Source organism: Patella vulgata, chromosome 3 (genome assembly GCF_932274485.2).
Source record: "Patella vulgata chromosome 3, xgPatVulg1.2, whole genome shotgun sequence".
Taxonomy (NCBI): Eukaryota; Metazoa; Mollusca; class Gastropoda; family Patellidae; genus Patella; species Patella vulgata.
The window spans coordinates 32,282,772-32,305,216 of NC_065881.2; the positions used below are offsets into that span (position 1 = coordinate 32,282,772).

General features: G+C 35.1%; 1 protein-coding gene across 1 annotated transcript in view; it reads left to right on the forward strand.

Annotated features, from left to right (window-relative positions):
- LOC126814504 (Wilms tumor protein 1-interacting protein homolog) overlaps positions 1 to 22,445 on the forward strand; it is a 132,587-nt gene that overhangs the window by 23,507 nt on the left and 86,635 nt on the right. The gene's annotated exons all lie outside the window — the stretch shown is intronic.

Here is a 22,445-nt window from a genome sequence, read left to right on the forward strand (position 1 = left end):
GATTATCGTTTAACAAGGTAGGACTGTTTATGGATACCATCTATTTTCAGGCTTTATTTTAATAAATTTTAAAAATATAACTTAAAAATTTGCAATTTCCGCTTTAATAGCCCACGATGTATTGATGTACCAGATATCTATATATACACATGTACATGTACATTAGAAAAGAGATTGATAAAGGGATCGTTGAGTTAACGGTTAGATCAACCCATTTTCCGCGACTGCACCAAACTGAGTTTTCAAACCTGTTCACTAGTTAATTACTGTGTGTGCTAACTTTTACATTCAAAAACTATTTACCCGATATTGTAGGTTCTGATAGAAATACAGAGATGCCCATATTTGGCCCTTACATGTATATAACACACGGGATTTGGTATCGTTTAGAACAGGGTTTTTAGCGCTGGAAAGTATGCATAGAGTTTACTTTCAAAACATCGTTCGATAATTGATAAAAATCGTTTAAGAATTACATAAATGATGAGTTAGTTAGTACTATGGCTTAGTTTAATGGTAACGGGTTCTCCGAGAGACGTTTAAAAATGGCCGACCCGTTCACTTATCTACGACGTTCACTTATTAGACGAGCCGTCTGCTTTCCCGAGATACGTTGAAAAATCAACACACCGTTTACTTTCATGAGATCCATTGAAAAATCAACACACGATTAATTTATCTACGGCGTTGAAAAATTAGATGAACCTTTTAATTTCACGCGAGCCGTTTATCCGATCGGTTAATTTTTATTACGATTATTTACATATGAAGTACGAATAAAAAAGGGGAATATAAAAAATGCACACCCATAGATGATCACCTTACCGTGGTCGTAGTATTATATATTATCCATTATCCTATAAACTTAGTATTCCATCACTGACAATTATACAATTGGAAATCGGTAAATCATGTCCCAAGTAATGTATCTTTTTTTAAATCACAAATGAATTAACTAGTCTTCCATCTGTACACGTGTTCATAAGTCAAGCTCTCAATAGCAGTGCGATAATCTCGCGAGACTGTACATTAGACTGGCGCCAAAAAAGATCACTGTCAATCTCTATAGACAAGCTGTCGCCCATTTTCAGACAGCGTAATTACTTGATTGGGGGCTTCTGCGCAATTTAGTTGGTTATTGGGTACAGGTGTTAAATTTTGGTACTGATTCAAAATCAACATTCCCGAAAAAGAAAAGGGTTTATAAATAAAAAAGAACATATATTTAGCTATGACAATCTAATAACAAAAACCAATTGTATGTATTTATATGTATGTACACTAAATACTAAAAACAATCACAAATAACAGCATGAATACTAAAAACACAACACTGGAAAACAATCACTGGTTTATAAATACAGAAATAGCAGCATGCACAAAAAGAAATCAAAATTGGAAAACAATCAACGGATTGATAATGTAATCAAATAACACACTATTTATGGATAACAATTCATTTAAAGAATGGATTGATAATGTAAATGAACCATTTAAATCCTATACCACAGTCTGTTAAAATTGTTAATAAAAATCTGTTATTTTAGTATTCAAAACAAACGCAACTTTTATGTTGTGAAAGTCGTCTTTTATCTACGATTATCATATTATGTGTGAAATAGCTTTATTTAACGCCCGCTTCCACCGAGGTGATATCGCAGACAATTATGATATTAGTCACTAATCTCCGCTTAATCTATATTCCCATACACATTAATTACAGAAAAGGCCTGTGTATACACGGTACTATAAGCTATTTACCTTTTGGTCAGCCGGTTGTTATTGGAATATAGGATGGAGTTATGTGTTAACTTTACTATCACAAAGGGATAAGACGACCCATCCTCTTTTCTCTAGACAGCAAATTTACAAGTGTGCTTTAAGAAACTTTTGGTATCCGAGGACCTTTTTATTTTGTGTTTTTAACAATTTTTATGTGTAAATAATTTAATTAAATCAACCTGTCCATAATATCCTATCCATTGTATTGGACGTTAAATCTTTAATAAACAACAACAACAACGTCAGAAATGAACGTTATTACAGTATAGATTAATTATTTGATTGGTCTAATGCTATTGTTTTATTCATTCACACCTGTGGTCAAGTGCCTGGATGCCATATGAAACCATGGTTTTGAATATACATGTTCGTAAGTACAGTATGGATTAATTCTTTGATTGGGCGAATGCTATTGTTTTATTAATTTTCACCTGTCTGGGTGCAGGTGCCATACAAAATAATGCCTTTGAATGTACAATTGAGTCATAAATGTCCCTTTTTATTAACATTAATTATTTGATTGTTCGAATGCTATTGTAGTTACCAGCTGGGTGCGGGTCAGTTCATCCCACAACCATTTCACCTCGAACTGTTTCAAGTTTTTATAACCCTTGAGTCACAGACTCATTGGGAAAAACAAAAATATTTACAAAACAAAAAAAAAAAGCAATACAAATATCCATATATACTATTATATAAACACAGTATTACAAACAAGAATCATGATATGGAGATTAGAGTGTCGGTATATTAATTGTTACTATTCCGTTTAATCACTTATTTTACTTGAAAAATATAAAAATCTACAAAGGTTTACAAGTTCAGATACATTTTTAGTACATAAAAGATTAAATAATTTAAAAACACTGGGGTTCGAATAATAATACTTTTTTTTATATATTATTATCTCAGACTTTTATAAATTAAAACAAAATGGTACTCAACTTCAATGTCTTCAAAATTAAACAATGTACATAATCGTTTACTTCTCTCAATATATTTAGAACTATATCGTAACCTTTCAATATTTAAATTATGACTGGACAAACGGATTCTTGTAATTTCATGTCTGTATTTTCTGTCTATTGGTTTAGTCAAATAATATTGTAAGCCAAATGTATTCACAATATGCTTATAAATGATACATTTACAAGATAATTCAAATTTCTCAATACACTCATGTCTAAATATGTATAATAATCTTTGTCTGATGATATGGATACAATTTGTGTTTTTGAGATGAGCAGGTTTTTACCATAAATCTCCCAACCCAAGTTCCTTCTTAACATTCAGGAAAAGGTACGAATCAATTTGAGGTACAAATCATGTGTGTATTCTAATTCTCGTTAGGCAGCCATTTTTTTATAAATTTAGCGCAGCCTTTGGATTTAGGAAAAGGAACTAATTAATTTGAGGTACAAATCTCGTGCATATTCTAATTCTGGTTCGGCATTTTCAATTTCTTTCAACTGATTTCAACAACATATAGGAAAAGGTACGAATCAGTTCGAGGTACAAAGTGAGGTACGAATGAACTAAGTACGAAACAGCCAGGTTACGAAACAGCCTGCACCCCTACGCATTAGCCAATAATCAACTAAATGATTACGCTGTCTCAAAATGGGCGACAGCTTGTCTATAGAGATTGACAGTGACTTATAAACACTTGACTTATAAACACGTGTACATAGGGAAGACTAGTTCATTCATTTGTTATTTAAAAAAGATACATTACCTAGGATGTGATTTACCAATTTCCAATTGTATAATTACCTGGGACGTGATTTACCGATTTTTTATTTATTTGCCAGTGATGGAATACTAAGTTTATAGGATAATGGATAATATATAATACTACGACCACGGTAAGGTGATCGTCTATGGGTGTGCATTTTTATATTCCCCTTTTTTATTCGTACTTCATATGAAAATAATCGTAATCAAAATTAACCGATCGGATAAACGGCTCGCGGGAAATTAAAAGGTTCATCTAATTTTTCAACGCCGTAGATAAATTAATCATGTGTTGATTTTTCAACGTATCTCGGGAAAGTAAATGGCTCGTCTAATAAGTAAAGGCCGTAGATAAGTAAACAGTGTGTTGATTTTTCAACGTATCTCGGGAAAGCAGACGGCTCGTCTAATAAGTGAACGTCGTAGATAAGTGACTGAGTTGGCCATTTTTAAACGCCTCTAGGAGAAACTAAACCCGTCACCATTAAACTAAGCCATAGTACTAACTAACCCATTTATGTAATTCTTAAACGATTTTTATCAATTAACGAATGATGTTTTGAAAGTAAACGCTAAGCATACTTTCCATCGCTAAAGACCCCGTTCTAAACGATACCAAATCCCTAGTGTAAATTGATGAAAGTGGTGTAAAATCAACCAAATTGCATCATACTGCGTGCCAAAATGCCAAATTTTCTCAGGGGGGCATGCCCCCGAACCCCCCTAGGTTATTTCGTACCTTCGGCGCTCAATTCGATCGTCCGCGGCACTCTTTTCGAGCCTTCGGCTCACAAAAAATTAGCCGCCTACTCTGATACTTGACCCACCTACAGTAATATTTAATGAAACCCCTGCATAATGCATTTTCAAGAGGGTATGCGCTTGAATGAGAAAAAACGAGATTCCTAGGGTAAATGAATAGCATTCAATTGTATACCCGTAGTTTAAAAACACGCCCGCCCGAAAGAACACCAGCTATTTTTAATGGGGTTTTTTGTGCACCCTTCATGTAAATATTCGTAATTTAAATAAAATATCATAATTAATATACTGGAAATTAAAATTGTAATAAACAACATAGGCCAATATTTTTAGCAAGTCTTCATCATGACTATAGATAAATAGATAGATATGTTAAAAACTTTTAATAATATTGGCTAGAAAGTGTCAATCAAGTGAATACTCCGGGGGTATTTCCAACTTTTTATGCATGTTTTTCTTTTTTACATTTAAAAAAAACTGATGTAATTGACATTTTATAAAATATCGCGATATAGTGATTATATCGCGATATTTTTTGAAAGTATTGCGATATCTGTTTCCAAGGATTTCGCCCAGCTCTACACCATGGCATTTCTTCATAGCACAATTTGTAGTCTTTTGTCCATCACGTAACTAGTCATGTAACTTGCAAAAGTTTTTATTCATTCGTCGATTATAGACAAACGGCACAATGATCACGTCACAACCACAATTGAAATTGCTATAAAAAAAAATTCGTACAACTATGATATAGCTTCAATAATATTTTTAAAATTAAGCCTCTGTCAGCATGTGTATAAACGCTATTTAGGTCTGGTTTATTGACCTAATTCCAACCGATATGTCACGTGTCATAGGAACTCAGCATTTGAGATTCTGTCGGGGAAAATACCCACGGTTTCTCTTTCTGTGTATTCGGTGTTCCACAAGGGGATTATATTCAATGAAGATTTAAATTTACCTAACAACTGGTCAGTGAATCCATCAATGATGATCCAGTTATTATTTTAATATCTACCTGTACCTGCACTTCACACGGACGGAGCGAAGAAGACGTACGATTCGCAAACCATGCTGAGATCGTCTTTATTCGCCACTTGGAGTATTTTACTGAACCTTTTATGAATTATCAGCAAGCGTGTTTTGTTTTTTTACCGTTAAATGTGCTAATTGCTCTTATTAAGAACCATATGAGGTATGACTGTTGTTGTAGCCGACAAGCAAGTTGATTGACTTTTTTTATTAACAAGTAATAATTACCCCATTGTAATTTAGCCAAAAGTAGATTGATTTATGATACCATAGTGATGGATTCATTGTTTTACCAATCGGCTAGATTAAATGTCAATCGGCTAAAGCTGACAAAATACAGCCGATACTGACCGACATTCAGACTCTACAATTCTCTGAGGATTTTTTTTTTTTTTAGAAAAATTTTACGCGAATCCCTGTAGATTTGCAACGTAAGCTCTTGCAAGAATCCTTGCACGAATCAGATTCAGAGATTCGCATGAATTTCTAGCCCTGAGAAGGTACGAGTTCAGTAAATACAAACCACAACCCCACACAGCGTCAACATTGTTTACAAATAAGGAATCCAGTCAAACCAGTTCTTCAAAGATATATTGTGCCTTTTGTAATCAACAACATTCTTCAGCTGATTGTAGTGTAGTAACAAATAAAGCCGCTCGAAGGGGAATTCTCAGATGTAAAGGCAAATGTTTCATCTGTCTCAGATCAGGTCACCTAATGCAAGATTGTAAGATAAATTATAAATGTTATGACTGCGGTGCAAGACATAATAGAGCAATATGTGATACTGACCAGAATCATGGTACATTGTCAAATTCCCATCAAGACATAATAGAGCAATATGTGATACTGACCAGAATCATGGTACATTGTCAAATTCCCATCAAGACATAATAGAGCAATATGTGATACTGACCAGAATCATGGTACATTGCCAAATTCCCATCAACCCCAGACACACACAGAAAGTGCAACATGTACGCCATCTTTGACATCCAGTTCTACAATGTGTGAGAATAGTTCGGCCTCTGTATTACTACAGACGGCCATAACATGTGTCAGTAATCCAGATTTACCGGAGAGTGTAAATGCTAAACTGATATTTGATTCCTGCAGACAAAGAACGTACATCTAATTGGCGCAAGGATTCTCGCAAGAGCTTACGCGTAAAATTTTTCGTAAAAAAAACAAAAAAATCTCGGAGAATTGTCGAGTCCAACTGTTTAATGTCAGTCAGGGTTAATTGTGGGATTTAGCCGATTGATGTTTAATCTAGCCGATTGGTAAAACAATGAATCGGCCACATGGTATCATAAATCAATCTACATGTCTTTTTTTGTCTAATATTACAACACGTTAATTATTACTTGTTAATAAAGAAGTGTCGGCTACAACAACAGTCATACCTTAGTGCGAATCGGCCATATGTGGTATATAATCCGAGTAATTATCACATTAAATAAAATTTAACGATGATTCTGATAATCCGGTAAAAAAACAAAACAAGCTTGCTGATAATTCATACTAGGTTCAGTAAAATATGCACGTGGTGAATGAAGACGATCTCGGCATGGTTTGTGAATCGCACATCTTCCACGCTCCGTCTGTGTGAATTCCAGGTATTAAAATAATAACTGGATCATACATTGATGGATTCACCGACCAGTTGTTAGTCAAATTTAAATTTGCATTGAATATAATCCCCTGATAGAACACCGAATACACGGAGAGAGAAACAGTGGATATTTTCCCAACAGAATCTCGAATGTCGAATTCCAATGACACGTGACATATTGGTTGGAATTAGGTCAATAAACGAGTTCTAAATAGCGTTTACTGTTATGATTTTTTATTTTATATACATGCTGACAGAGACTTAATTTTAAAAATATTATTGAAGGCTATATCATAGTCGTACCGAAGTTTATTTTGTCACGTGATCATTGTGCAGTTTGTCTATCATCGACGAATGAATAAAAACTTTTGCAAGTTACGTGACTAGTTGCGTGATTGGACAAAAGACCACAAATTGTGCTATGAAGAAATGCCATGGTGCTGTATCAGCTTATTTTGACTATGGCATTTTCTGAATATTACTTTTGACACAATTTAAGTGTTTACCAAAAACTCCATCTGATTGGGTTTTTTATCATTGTTGTTGTATTTTGGTGTTTTAGATTATCACAATAAATAAAAATTTGTTTTTTTTAGACAGTATTATTAATTAAGATTCGGAGGATTCGCGCAGATTCCATATATGAGAATCCTCTTAGATTCTCGCAAAAAATGACGAATTTCTAGCCCAGTATTAAGGCCTATTGTGTCCCTTCGATTTGTAGTCCAATCAGTGACCAGTGCCCAGCTCTACACCATGGCATTTCTTCATAGCACAATTTGTAGTCTTTTGTCCATCACGTAACTAGTCATGTAACTTGCAAAAGTTTTTATTCATTCGTCGATTATAGACAAACGGCACAATGATCACGTCACAACCACAATTGAAATTGCTATAAAAAAAAATTCGTACAACTATGATATAGCTTCAATAATATTTTTAAAATTAAGCCTCTGTCAGCATGTGTATAAACGCTATTTAGGTCTGGTTTATTGACCTAATTCCAACCGATATGTCACGTGTCATAGGAACTCAGCATTTGAGATTCTGTCGGGGAAAATACCCACGGTTTCTCTTTCTGTGTATTCGGTGTTCCACAAGGGGATTATATTCAATGAAGATTTAAATTTACCTAACAACTGGTCAGTGAATCCATCAATGATGATCCAGTTATTATTTTAATATCTACCTGTACCTGCACTTCACACGGACGGAGCGAAGAAGACGTACGATTCGCAAACCATGCTGAGATCGTCTTTATTCGCCACTTGGAGTATTTTACTGAACCTTTTATGAATTATCAGCAAGCGTGTTTTGTTTTTTTACCGTTAAATGTGCTAATTGCTCTTATTAAGAACCATATGAGGTATGACTGTTGTTGTAGCCGACAAGCAAGTTGATTGACTTTTTTTATTAACAAGTAATAATTACCCCATTGTAATTTAGCCAAAAGTAGATTGATTTATGATACCATAGTGATGGATTCATTGTTTTACCAATCGGCTAGATTAAATGTCAATCGGCTAAAGCTGACAAAATACAGCCGATACTGACCGACATTCAGACTCTACAATTCTCTGAGGATTTTTTTTTTTTTAGAAAAATTTTACGCGAATCCCTGTAGATTTGCAACGTAAGCTCTTGCAAGAATCCTTGCACGAATCAGATTCAGAGATTCGCATGAATTTCTAGCCCTGAGAAGGTACGAGTTCAGTAAATACAAACCACAACCCCACACAGCGTCAACATTGTTTACAAATAAGGAATCCAGTCAAACCAGTTCTTCAAAGATATATTGTGCCTTTTGTAATCAACAACATTCTTCAGCTGATTGTAGTGTAGTAACAAATAAAGCCGCTCGAAGGGGAATTCTCAGATGTAAAGGCAAATGTTTCATCTGTCTCAGATCAGGTCACCTAATGCAAGATTGTAAGATAAATTATAAATGTTATGACTGCGGTGCAAGACATAATAGAGCAATATGTGATACTGACCAGAATCATGGTACATTGTCAAATTCCCATCAAGACATAATAGAGCAATATGTGATACTGACCAGAATCATGGTACATTGTCAAATTCCCATCAAGACATAATAGAGCAATATGTGATACTGACCAGAATCATGGTACATTGCCAAATTCCCATCAACCCCAGACACACACAGAAAGTGCAACATGTACGCCATCTTTGACATCCAGTTCTACAATGTGTGAGAATAGTTCGGCCTCTGTATTACTACAGACGGCCATAACATGTGTCAGTAATCCAGATTTACCGGAGAGTGTAAATGCTAAACTGATATTTGATTCCTGCAGACAAAGAACGTACATCTAATTGGCGCAAGGATTCTCGCAAGAGCTTACGCGTAAAATTTTTCGTAAAAAAAAACAAAAAAATCTCGGAGAATTGTCGAGTCCAACTGTTTAATGTCAGTCAGGGTTAATTGTGGGATTTAGCCGATTGATGTTTAATCTAGCCGATTAGTAAAACAATGAATCGGCCACATGGTATCATAAATCAATCTACATGTCTTTTTTTGTCTAATATTACAACACGTTAATTATTACTTGTTAATAAAGAAGTGTCGGCTACAACAACAGTCATACCTTAGTGCGAATCGGCCATATGTGGTATATAATCCGAGTAATTATCACATTAAATAAAATTTAACGATGATTCTGATAATCCGGTAAAAAAACAAAACAAGCTTGCTGATAATTCATACTAGGTTCAGTAAAATATGCACGTGGTGAATGAAGACGATCTCGGCATGGTTTGTGAATCGCACATCTTCCACGCTCCGTCTGTGTGAATTCCAGGTATTAAAATAATAACTGGATCATACATTGATGGATTCACCGACCAGTTGTTAGTCAAATTTAAATTTGCATTGAATATAATCCCCTGATAGAACACCGAATACACGGAGAGAGAAACAGTGGATATTTTCCCAACAGAATCTCGAATGTCGAATTCCAATGACACGTGACATATTGGTTGGAATTAGGTCAATAAACGAGTTCTAAATAGCGTTTACTGTTATGATTTTTTATTTTATATACATGCTGACAGAGACTTAATTTTAAAAATATTATTGAAGGCTATATCATAGTCGTACCGAAGTTTATTTTGTCACGTGATCATTGTGCAGTTTGTCTATCATCGACGAATGAATAAAAACTTTTGCAAGTTACGTGACTAGTTGCGTGATTGGACAAAAGACCACAAATTGTGCTATGAAGAAATGCCATGGTGCTGTATCAGCTTATTTTGACTATGGCATTTTCTGAATATTACTTTTGACACAATTTAAGTGTTTACCAAAAACTCCATCTGATTGGGTTTTTTATCATTGTTGTTGTATTTTGGTGTTTTAGATTATCACAATAAATAAAAATTTGTTTTTTTTAGACAGTATTATTAATTAAGATTCGGAGGATTCGCGCAGATTCCATATATGAGAATCCTCTTAGATTCTCGCAAAAAATGACGAATTTCTAGCCCAGTATTAAGGCCTATTGTGTCCCTTCGATTTGTAGTCCAATCAGTGACCAACCTATACAGATAGCTGTTAACCAGTATCCTCACTTACAAGGGTTACAACTGGCAAATCCATCACAGAATTTAGAATTTGAAGTAGATGTTCTGATTGGTGCTGATTTTTACTGGAGTTTTGTTAATGCATTATCAGACGGGGGGGGAGACCAATGGTCCTGTTCCCTTACTAAGTAGACTCGGCTGGGTTCTTTCTGGTCCCATATTGCATTATTCAAAGAGTGAAGAATGTACAGTAAATCTTAGCTCCACACATGTTCTGCACATTGATACTGTACCACAGTCAAGACAAGAAAATTACCTAAAAGAAGAACTAAATAAATTTTGGGATCTTGAGATGTTAGTTATAAGAAAAGATGAGTCTTCAGTATATTCCGATTTTTTACAAGATATTAGCTTTGATAAACTTTCTCAAAGATATGAAGCAAAACTTCCGTTCAAAGAAAATCATCCTGTGTTGTCCGATGGTTATTCGCATTCCGTCAACCGTTTGGGTTCATTACTACGACGCCTTCAGGGTAAACCAGATATCTTGCGTGAATATGATCGAATAATACAAGAACAGTTGAACGAAGATATTGTAGAAATTGTCGAAGTCAATTTATCTACTAATCCAGGAGAAATTCATTATCTTCCGCATCACAAAGTCTTACGAATGGAAAAGAATACTACAAAATTACGTGTGGTATGTGACGCTTCTGCTAAGATTCATGGTCCAAGTTTAAATAATTGCTTATACACTGAACCATCGTTAAATCCCCTCATCTTTGACATTTTAATTAGATGTAGAATAAACTCTGTTGCTGTTATGGCTGATATACAAAAAGTGTTTTTAAATATTTCCATTGTGCCCGAACACAGAGATTATTTAAAGTTTTTATGGGTAGATGATCCCTGTAAGAAAAATCCAATAATTAGAGCAATGAGATTCAAACGTGTTGTTTTTGGTGTTACCTCTAGTCCCTTTATTCTCAACGCAACTATCCGACATCATTTAAATGAACATTTTACAGATGACTTAGAATTTGTTGATAAACTAATAAAATCGCTGTATGTTGATGATTTTGCATCGGGTTCAAGTAATGACGCAACTGCATTCGATTTGTGTACAAGAGTAAAGCTTGGTTTACAAACTGGTGGTTTTAATATGTGTAAATGGAATAGTAATTCGCAAAGTCTTATGCAAATGTTAAGAGATAGTGACGTTTTTCCAGAAATTGAATCCAGTGCGGAGAGTAAATCTTTACAAATCGTAACAGAAGAAGATACCGGTTACAGTTCATTCCTGCACCAGAGTAATTTTGAAGCGTCAAGTGTATTAGGTCAGAAATGGAACTCTTTGTCTGATAATTTTGAATTTGAATTCGCGAAAATAATATCAAGTGTTGATTTGAAATTCCCTTTGACTAAACGAGTAATTTTGAGTCGACCACAATGTTCTACGATCCTGTTGGTCTAATCTCTCCAGTGGTGTTGTCATTTAAAATAGCATTTCAAAGTTTGTGTAAAAAGAAGCTAGAATGGGACAATCCGTTGGACGACAATTGTTGTGACTTTTGGAAAGAACTCTTGAATAGTTTGAATGAGGTTAAATCTATATCATTTCCAAGATGCATATGTAACAGACTTTACGCTAATGCAGTTATTCAACTTCATGTATTCGGGGATGCCTCCGAAAGAGCTTATGAGTCCTGTGTATACCTTCGCTGCATACATACCTCCGGAGAAGTTCACTGTAATTTGATAGCATCTAAAACAAGAGTTGTGCTGTTAAACAAACCTACGATGCCAAGACTAGAGTTGTTGGCCTGTTTAGTTTCGGTAAGTTTAGCCTCCAGCGTGATAGAATCATTAAAGGACAGTCTAGATGTAACTGTTTATTATTGGACTGATCATCAACAAACCAGTGGCACTACTGTAAAACCAGCAGATATATGTTCGCGTGGCTGCAATGCAAATGATTTAATTAATAACGAGTTATGGTGGAATGGTCCTAAATTCCTGTTTCAAGATTTAAATATACAATTGCAAATTCCCGAACCTGTGTGTGTAGAAATAGAGTCTGAAATAAAGACTTCTGTTTGTTTAAGTAGCACAAGTGCATATTGTAACATTGAACAATTGGTGGATGTTTCTAAATACAGTAAATTCCAAAAAGTATTGCGTGTAACAGCTTATGTATTGCGATTTATATTTAATGTCAAAGCACGTTTGAACCAAAACGAAGTTAAGAGCAGTGAATTGTCTAATGATGAGTTGAGGTGTTCAGAAACAATATGGTTAAGAGATATTCAGAATCAAATACCTAATGATGATAAATTCAAGCAATGCAAATTATCTCTTAATATCAGAGAAGATGAAAAGAAAGTTTTACGCTGTTACGGTCGGATAGAAAATGCAAGTGTACCATACGACACCAAATTTCCTTTTTTTCTTCCTGATTATTGCACAATGCCATGATGATCTTTTTCACAATGGTACTCAAGAAACGTTGGTTCAGCTTCGCACAAAATATTGGGTGTGTCGCGGTCGTCAGAAAGTTTGCCAGATTATTCAATGATGTGTAGTGTGTAGAAAAATAGAAGGACAATCCTATGGTGTTCTTTACCTCCTCCGCTTCCTGAGTTTAGATTGTCAAGTGATTTTGCGTTCTCAAGTATTGGCATCGATTATGCGAGTCCACTTATGTCAAAGATATTTATTCCAAGAGCAATGATATGTATAAAGTGTTTATCGTGATTTATACGTGTGCCAGTTCTCGGGCTGTCCATTTAGACCTAGTTCCCGATGCTAGTTCATCTATGTTTATCAGAAGTTTTCAAAGGTTTATCGGTAGACGTGGAATTCCTTTGTTTGTCATTTCTGATAATGGCAAAACTTTCAAGAGTGAAGAGTTAGGAGTCTTTGTAAATTCAAAGAACATTAAGTGTTTTTTTTTCATGTTGAGCGGTCCCGTTAAGCGATGCTTGAAGAAAACTCTTGGTAGTGCGTGGTTAACATATGAAGAACTGTTAACTTTATTAGTTCAGATTGAAGGGGTTATAAATTCAAGGCCTCTCACTTATGTAGATGAATATTGTGTTAATCCTCTCACTCCTTCCCATCTTGTAATTGGAAGACGTCTTTTAACAGACCCGACCTCTGTTATTGATGAACAGCCTGCATGTAGTAATAGTGAACAAGAAGGTGTCAAGCGCAAACGTTATTTGTGCAAGGTATTGGAACATTTCTGGAAATTTGAATATGTTACAGAACTTCGCGAGCATCATCGCGTTCGTGCTAAACGCGGTCCCATTATTCAAGAGGGGGACGTCGTACTTGTATTTGAGGATAAAGTGCCACGTATGGATTGGAATATGGTGCGAGTAGTGAAAACATTAATAGGAAGAGATATCAATATTCGGTAGTCCGGGTACCTAATAAACCTATCCAAAAACTCTTTCCAGTTGAACCTGTGAGTGACAGTAATTAATGTGTATTGTCCATAGACTGATTTTGTTTGTCGTTTGCTGAGTATAGTTTATAGAAATACAGAGATCAGAAACATTTCTTAAATTTATTGTTGTGAAAATTGTCCATTCCAATTCGGTTTCTATTTTATTGACTCTCCCTGGTTCTGTTAAGAGTTTTGTTATTGATCGGAAATAACTCCATTTAAGACTCTCTTATCTTACTCTTCTTTCTCTGAGATTAGTTTTAGTTAAAAAGATAGAATTTCCTGTCTGTTTTGTTTCTAGAAAAAGCACGTCATGTTTAGAGTATTGAATATAAAATTCCTTTCATAACTGAGTGTTAATAATTTACATAACATCTGGTATATCAAGGTTGTGGACCCTGTAGAGGTCACAATTTTGATCCGATTTTGATGAAACTTGAGATACATGTTTATAACCCAAAGATCTTGGTTGCTGTCGATATTTGCGCATATCTGATCGTAACTTCCTAAATTATGGCCCCTGGTTGTACGAAAAATCACATTTTTAGTTTGCGGCCCATGTAGAGGTCACAATTTTTATCTGATTAAAAAAAAACTTTTGAATATATCACCATTACACACTATGATCTTGGTTGCTTTTGATAATCGCGTATATCCGAACGTAACTTCCTTGATTATGGCTCCTGATTGTTTCGAAAAATCACATTTTTAGCTTGGGGATTCTCTAGTGGTCACAATTTTTTTTTCCGATTTTAAAAACCATTCCACCATAATGAAGGTTGAAATCAAATTTCGGGAAAATCAAAATGAAACTGCCCGACAAAATGGCCTCTCTTTGTACGCAAATTGTGTAAAAGTATGCTACGAACGTTGTGGACCCTCTAGAGGTCACAATTTTTATCTGATTTTGATGAAACTTGAAACATATTTTTATCTCACAAAGATCTCAGTCCCTTTTCATATTTGCGCATTTCAGACCATAAATTTCTGGATTATTGCCCCTGATTGTAAAAGAAATCCAGTTTGTTTTTAGCTTGTTCTCTGTCCATTTCTATCAAATTGTGGGCGTATCCTGCCTGGTAGCCGCTGGTTTAGGTTTGATTTAGTCCAGCTATCTTTACTACAAATCCGTTTTATACGTAGAGCACCACTGTAAGGGATAGCGTTAAAGGTGTTTGGGATGACAACTTGATGGAGGAAGATAATGATTTATATCTACAGTAATTTGATCTTTGGATGTTATTGGTTTAATTATCTATATTCCAAGAAAACAGATACTATGTGTAATAATCAAGAAGTAACCAGTAAAGACATGAAATCATTCAAGATTAGAGACTCTTGTCAACTGTGCCAGTTCTTATGTTGTATATTGTTTAACAGGCGGGTTGGTTACCATGTGCGCGCTGTAGTCTATCATTGAGTCAACCGGTGTGTTTTCGATTCCCTGGTTGTACATGTACGTTGGTTTTTTCCGGGTCCTCCGGTTTCCTCCCACTGCTAAAGACCCCTACGCGCAAGCGAATTATTGAAATAAAATTAAGCCATATGTTAGTCCTGAAATGACCTTGTTTGTGTCGAGCGGACGTTAAACCCCATTTCTCTCTCTCTTTTGTATATGGGTCATTCCACAAATGAGGGGTCCGATTGAAAATTCATACATATCATTGCTCAAAGCAGCAGAAACACCTATTTACTGATCACCAGTTGTTTAAAAAAGTAATTGATCATGTAATATGTTTATTATTTTATACTTATGTTCTATTAAAACATAGAAAATTGGTTTGAGGTTAAATTTTTCTATGTTGCAAATCGTGGTGTCCCTGAATTTTTGTGTTACGTTTTGGAGACATTTTGTACTTAACATTTTAACAACTGGACCGTGTTGAGCACAAGACTAATATTTCCAAATATTTTTGCGAAACATGCAGCAGAGAATCTAAGATTTCGTTTTCTAAATTTTTAATTTCTTAACAAATGGTAAGTAATCTCAGTGGGAGGATTTTTATTCACGTCTCACAACGTAAATTTTTGTGTCCCCAATATTTACGTTGTATCTTTGTTAAGTTAGCCACGATCTTAACTTGAAAAATCAAAATAACAAATTCCGAAACCATAAGCAGTTCTATTTTATTAGCTTTGTCGATATTGAAAATTGAGTCCCTCGTTCAATTTAGGAAGTGCTTGTTTATGCCGCTGGTAACGCCCTCTATTAGCTTGGAATTACGTCAGACAGAGATGTTTAGTTTATGGTCACTTGATAGCAGGGGTCGAAATAACGCTTGTCTACTTGTCAAATCCAAGTAACATTTTCAAATGACAAGTAGAAACTAGAACTGCGATGCAGTAATGACGGGTTTCACCGGTGCCACGTTACCCTAAACACGTCACTTCCGGTACCAATGAAACCATTAAACAGGTTTCCACATAAGCATTGCACACATCAAATAAAATGGACGCCGAATCAACCAAATCCAGCAATGTCAATTCATTTTATACATTTGTTACATGTAAGTGTAGAGTACTTCCGGTGATAATGAAAATGTTCAATTACTTTTATGAAATCAGAAATGGCATTATGTAAATCGAATAATAATTGCCACTTTTATAGACCAAAAACCTTGAAAAGTGACTTGTAGAAAATCGTCTATTTCTCTGCAACCGTACAAGTTAGAAACCATTTTCTGATATCTGTATGATCGTATGGGTTCAATCTATTAGCTGATTGGAATCAAATATCATAATTTTAAAAACATTACAAATCAGACTCATTTGAATAAAATATGTTTTGAAAGCTAAAAATACAGTTTTTGCCAAAATGACGTTACCTCCGCTGATAATGAAAATCTTAAATTACTTGTATGAAATCGTAAATGGCATTAGGTATCACACAGTGAAAATTTCATGAAAATCGAATAATAATTGACACTTTTGTGGACAAAAAACCTTGAAAAGTGACCTGTTGAAAATTGCATATTTCTCCGCAACTGAACAAGTTAGAAACCATTTTGTGATATCTATATGATCGTATGGGTTCATTCTTTTAGTTGATTAGAATCAAATATCAAAATCTTAAACAAACACTAATTACGACTCATTTGAATAAATTATTTGTTTCGAAGGCTATAAATACAGTTTTTGCCCAAAGTTCGTCATTTCCGGTGACATTGAAAATGTTAAATTGAGTTGAACTAGTCACAATTGACATTATGCATCAAATGTTGTCACTTTTATGAAAATCCAATAATAAGTGACTCTTTTACAGGCACAATAGCGTAAAGAGTGACTCATGCAAAATTGACCATTTCTCGGCAACTGCGCATATTACAAATTAATTATTGCTACGAGTTTATGAAAGTTACGAAGTAATATTTTAAAATATGAAAACGCTGGATGGGTTGTAAATAGCTTAATTTTACACCTTTTTTCACCTTTTAATCGAAATAGCCCAAAAATGGAATTGAAATTAAAAAAACTGGGCACAACATTTTGTGCGCCTTTAAAGGGCGCACCCTTTCAGTTATACCAGATAACTCTATTGGTAACAAAAAAAATGGCAATTGAGACAACAGGGCATATGAACTTTGTTTTATACAAATCGAACAATAAATAATTAATCTAGGACTGAAAAACTGAATTAGCCAATGGCGGCCAAGGAAAATTGCTGAGACAAAAAAAAATCACATTTTTGATGACTCGTTAATTTTGTGTAAAACACGACTAAAAAATATTCATAAATAAAAAAGTTTTTTGTAAAAATTTAAATTTTCGAAATATGGCGCCTAATATCTGCGAAGATTTGCCGAAAATCAAAAATCAAAAGTAACGTAGCTATGTGCCCTGTCTCCGGCTATGCCAAAATGTATCGAAAGTTAAAATCCAATGATTATAGTTAAAATTACCGCAATATTTCGGACATTTGCCATTGTCGGAGAACGTTCAAAATAGCTTTATCCTCTAAGTCACACCCACTTTTCCAGTAAAACCGAAGAAATCGTAACGATCCGACAAGCAGTTGCTGAGATCTAAACAAAAATAATTTGTAATAATAATAATAAGAAAAAGAATAATAATCTTAACAAAAACAATAGTGTTTCACACAAGCTACGCAGTGTGAAACCCTAATAAAATCTACTTGTCGCTGGCGACAACTAGAATAATGTCTATAAAAATTCTGGCTAAAAATGTCTGTCTAATTTAGCCATTCCAATAACAAAATGTGTTATAGTGAACGCTGAGTCTGATTGTATATGTAAGCATCTCTTACAAATGAAATTGAAATACAATAAGTTATTTTTTTGTCCCCCACCTTTCGAAGAAAGCAGGGGACTATTAAAATGGGTTCGTCCGTCTGTCTGTCTGTCCATCCGTCTGTCTGAATGTCTGTCACACTTTTTGGGACACAATAACTCTCTTTCTAATTGAGCTAGAATATTCAAACTTGGTGTAGGTGTTTATTAGGTCAATGCCTTGATGGAGTTCGAAGATGAGCATTTTCTGCTTATGGTAAGCAGAGATAAGTAATTTGATTGGTTGATGCTTTGGGACATGATAACTTTAGTTCTAATTAAGTGAGAGTGATGAAACTTGGTGTATAGTTTCATTACATCAATACCTTGACTAAGTTCGATAATGAGCATTTTCTGCTCAGGGTAAGCAGAGTGATAAGCAATTTGATTGTCTGAGACTTTGGAACACAATAACTCTCCTTCTAATTGAGGTAGAACGTTCAAACTTGGTGTAGGTGTTCATTAGGTTAATGCCTTGATGGAGTTCGTAGATGGGCATTTTCTGCTTAGGGTAAGCAGAGATAAGCAATTTGATTGGTTGATGCTTTGGGACACGATAACTTTAGTTCAAACTAAGTGAGAGTGATGACACTTGGTGTATGGTTTTATCACATCAATAGTTTGACCAAGTTCCATAATAAGCATTTTCTACTTAGGGTAAGCAGAGCGATAAGCAATTTGATTGGTTGAGACATTGAAATACAATAACTCTCCTTCTGGTTGAGGTAGAATGTTGAAACTTGGTGTTGGTGTTCATTAAATGAATACCTTGATGGAGTTCGATGATAAACATCGTCTGCTGCAGTAAGCAGAGATAAGCAATCTGATTGGTTGATGCTTTGAAGCCAATAACTTTGGTTTTAATTAAGTGAGAGTGATGAAGCTCCGAGTATAGATTCATTATATCATTACCTTGACTAAGTTTGATGATGAGAATTTTCTGCTTGGGCTAAGGAGAGATAAGCAATTTGATTGGTCAAGACTTTGGAACATAACAACCTTGCTTTTAATTGAGGTAGAATGTTTAAACATCTATACTATGTAGATGTTCAGTAGGTGAATGTCTTGATTGAGTTCAATGATTAACATTTCAAGCTAAAGGTAAACAGAGGTAAGCAATTTCATTGGTTGATGCTTTGGAACAAGATAACTTTGATTCTATCCGATAGAGAGTGATGAAACTTAGTGTATAGTTGATAATCAGTTTGATTGCTTGATACTTTTGAAAAAAAAAATAAATGTGCGATTAATTGATATGTGTCATCTATTTATTTTGGGATTTCGGCGGGGACATTAGCCTCGCTGTTGGCTTGTTTTTTTTTTTTAAATAAAAACAAAAATCAATGGTGATAACTTGAAATGACCAAGTGACAAGTAAAAAATATTCCTACTTGTAAAATTTTACAAACATTTCAACCCCAGCATGATAGACATACCCAAAGCAGCCGCTGGCCCGGCGAATGGATGTTTTCTGAATGAGTTCGAATCAAAGTTTAGCATCCCTGTATTTACGTTGTTATCGAAAATACGTTGTGATGTGAATTTACCCCCTGCATATGACGCATACATGTAGATGCCGAACGTTATAATTGCTGAGTCCAAAATAACAGTATTCTTCCATAAATGAAAATTATCGCTTCCTTGATATTCGGGGATCACGTGACAGAATGGTCGCAGTGTCAGAATATTATTATAAAAATGGGAAACCAAAACTTTCGTGTCCCTATTGTATTAGTAAACGCGTATGTGACCAATACTACATTATTTTCTTTGCTTTCCAGTAAACAAGCCAACAATCTTGAAATGTTACCTTGCTCTTTTCATGTCTTTTGGTTCATTGTTTTGGCCAAAAGGATTCACAATGTAAGCTATTTAAAGGGACACAACCAATTCTCAATTACTGCTACTTATTTTGATTGTTCAAAGTTTTATATTTTTTTATATTTTTGAAAGTATATTTATTTTTCAAGTTTTAAAGGAGAAATACTACATAATATGGTTTGGTTTAATTATTAGTAGGCAAGTCATCAACATTTGGTGTCCCTTTACACGTGAAACTGCAGTACTCAGAATCACAGTAAACCTTTCCATGTTGATTTTTCATGATAACTGATTTACAAGTAGTTCATATCGATTGTTAATGTCATACAAACTTCATCAATTTTTCAAAATCTTTATTTTATTAAAAATCTACAGAAACTGTCACTATACGACTGATACCGTGGAATCTCGGGTAAAAAGCATTATTATCTAATCTATGTAGAATTATTCATAAATATCATTGAATTTGGCCTAATAGCATTCAATTTGTCCTTGTATACAACTTACATCTTAACGTGCAATTTTGATTACCAAGCGTTAATTAACTACTGTTTAGTTTGTCGACACGTGTGTAATTATAAGCGTCGCGCTTAATTTTCACGACTGTTCAATAATTAGTTGGACCGTTTAATTTCCCGAGTTGTGATTAAAATTATTCAAAGTGTCGAATTACGCCAGGTATTCAATTCTGTTGCCGAACATCCAATTTCAAATGCATTGTTCAGATTTTAACGAAATGTTTATATTGAAGGAGTTGTAATATTTTAGAGGCTAAAGTTAATATCCGATTGACTTTAGATTTAAACACAGTATTTAAAGTTGCGAGACGAAGAAGACAAGTGATTTTAAATGATTTTAGAGGCTAAAGTTAATATCCGATTGACTTTAGATTTAAACACAGTATTTAAAGTTGCGAGACGAAGAAGCCAAGTGATTTTAAATGATTTCCGATAATTACTACCAGTGTTAGATCACTTTGAAAAATCTTATTATTGGATTGACTTTAGATTGATAAACAGAGTTTGAAGTTGCGAGACGAACAAGTATATTGATTTTCAATGAATTTTGATAACTTAAACAACTAAATCTATGATATTAGCAGAACAAAAAGCTAATTCTTGCAGTGTTGTCGGTTGACGTTGATGTCGGCGAACACGTCTCCCGATCATGTCCCAGACATGCTCTATAGGGGAAAGGTCAGGACTCTTGGCTGGCCAAGGCATATGGACAATATGGTGACGCTGGAGGTATTTATTCACGACACGAGCGCCGTGGGCACAGGCATTATCACCTTGAAAGATGAAATGTTGACCTGCACGTTGTGCAAAGGGCAGAACTATTGGTGCCAGGATGTGGTCACGGTAGTACACAACAGTGACCCTTCCTTGAACAATATGCAAGTCCGTTCTGCCAGTCATTGTGATTCCTCCCCACACCATAACAGACCCACGCCCGAATCTGTCATGCTGTCTGATGTTAACGTTAGCATGACGCTCATTTACATGCCTCCAAACCCGAGCACCTCTATCGGTGAAATCCAGAGTAAATCTGGACTCATCTGAGAACATTATATGCGCCCATCGACGATTACCCCTCTTTCTACGCTGCCTACACCATTGACGCCTGTTGGCCATGTGCTGGCGAGTTAATGGAGGCACAACACGCGGTTGTCGTGCATGCAAATGGGCTGCATGTAGCCGCTTTTTAATCATTCTGGGTGTAACTCGAATTCCTGTAACTTGGTACAAGTTTACAAAAGCTGATTGGCCACTTGTCCTCGATTTTGCAGGGCCTGTGTATGAATGTATAGATCCTGGGCTTGTGTAGTGGCTCTAGGACGACCTGAACGAGGGCTATCATCAACATGGTGTGTTTGTTGGTACTGGTTCCAGTCTGTTGATCACAGACTGTGACACATTAAGCATGTTTACTACTGCTCGCTGTGTAGAACCCATTTGAAGCATGCCAATAGCACGTACATGTAGACGTTCATGATGTTGAAGATGTCTCATTGCAAATTAAACGTAACACACTATAGCAAAGATACGCTAAACAGTAAATCTTGTGCAAGCGCAGATAGGAAAGCAAACATGGATAGGATAAACCAGCACGTGGCAGTTTAACCCTTCCTTGAAGCGTCAAATTTGACAATGAATCCCTCCCACGTGTATGGCGCAATTGCGTGTCGCAGGTGCAGCTCAGTGGTTCTGTTTGGGTAATAAGTTCTTCATCTGTGAACAAACTCTCAAAGCATGTCACACTGTAACCCAGGTATCTTTTAATCTTGTGTAAATAGCACTAATTTCTTTCACATTCGTTTAATATCCAATCTTTATTTAAAAATTTGTAAAAACTGTTTAAAATCACCATAAATCGTTTAATTTGTATTTCTGTCCAGTTTAAAGCTGACCATTCAATT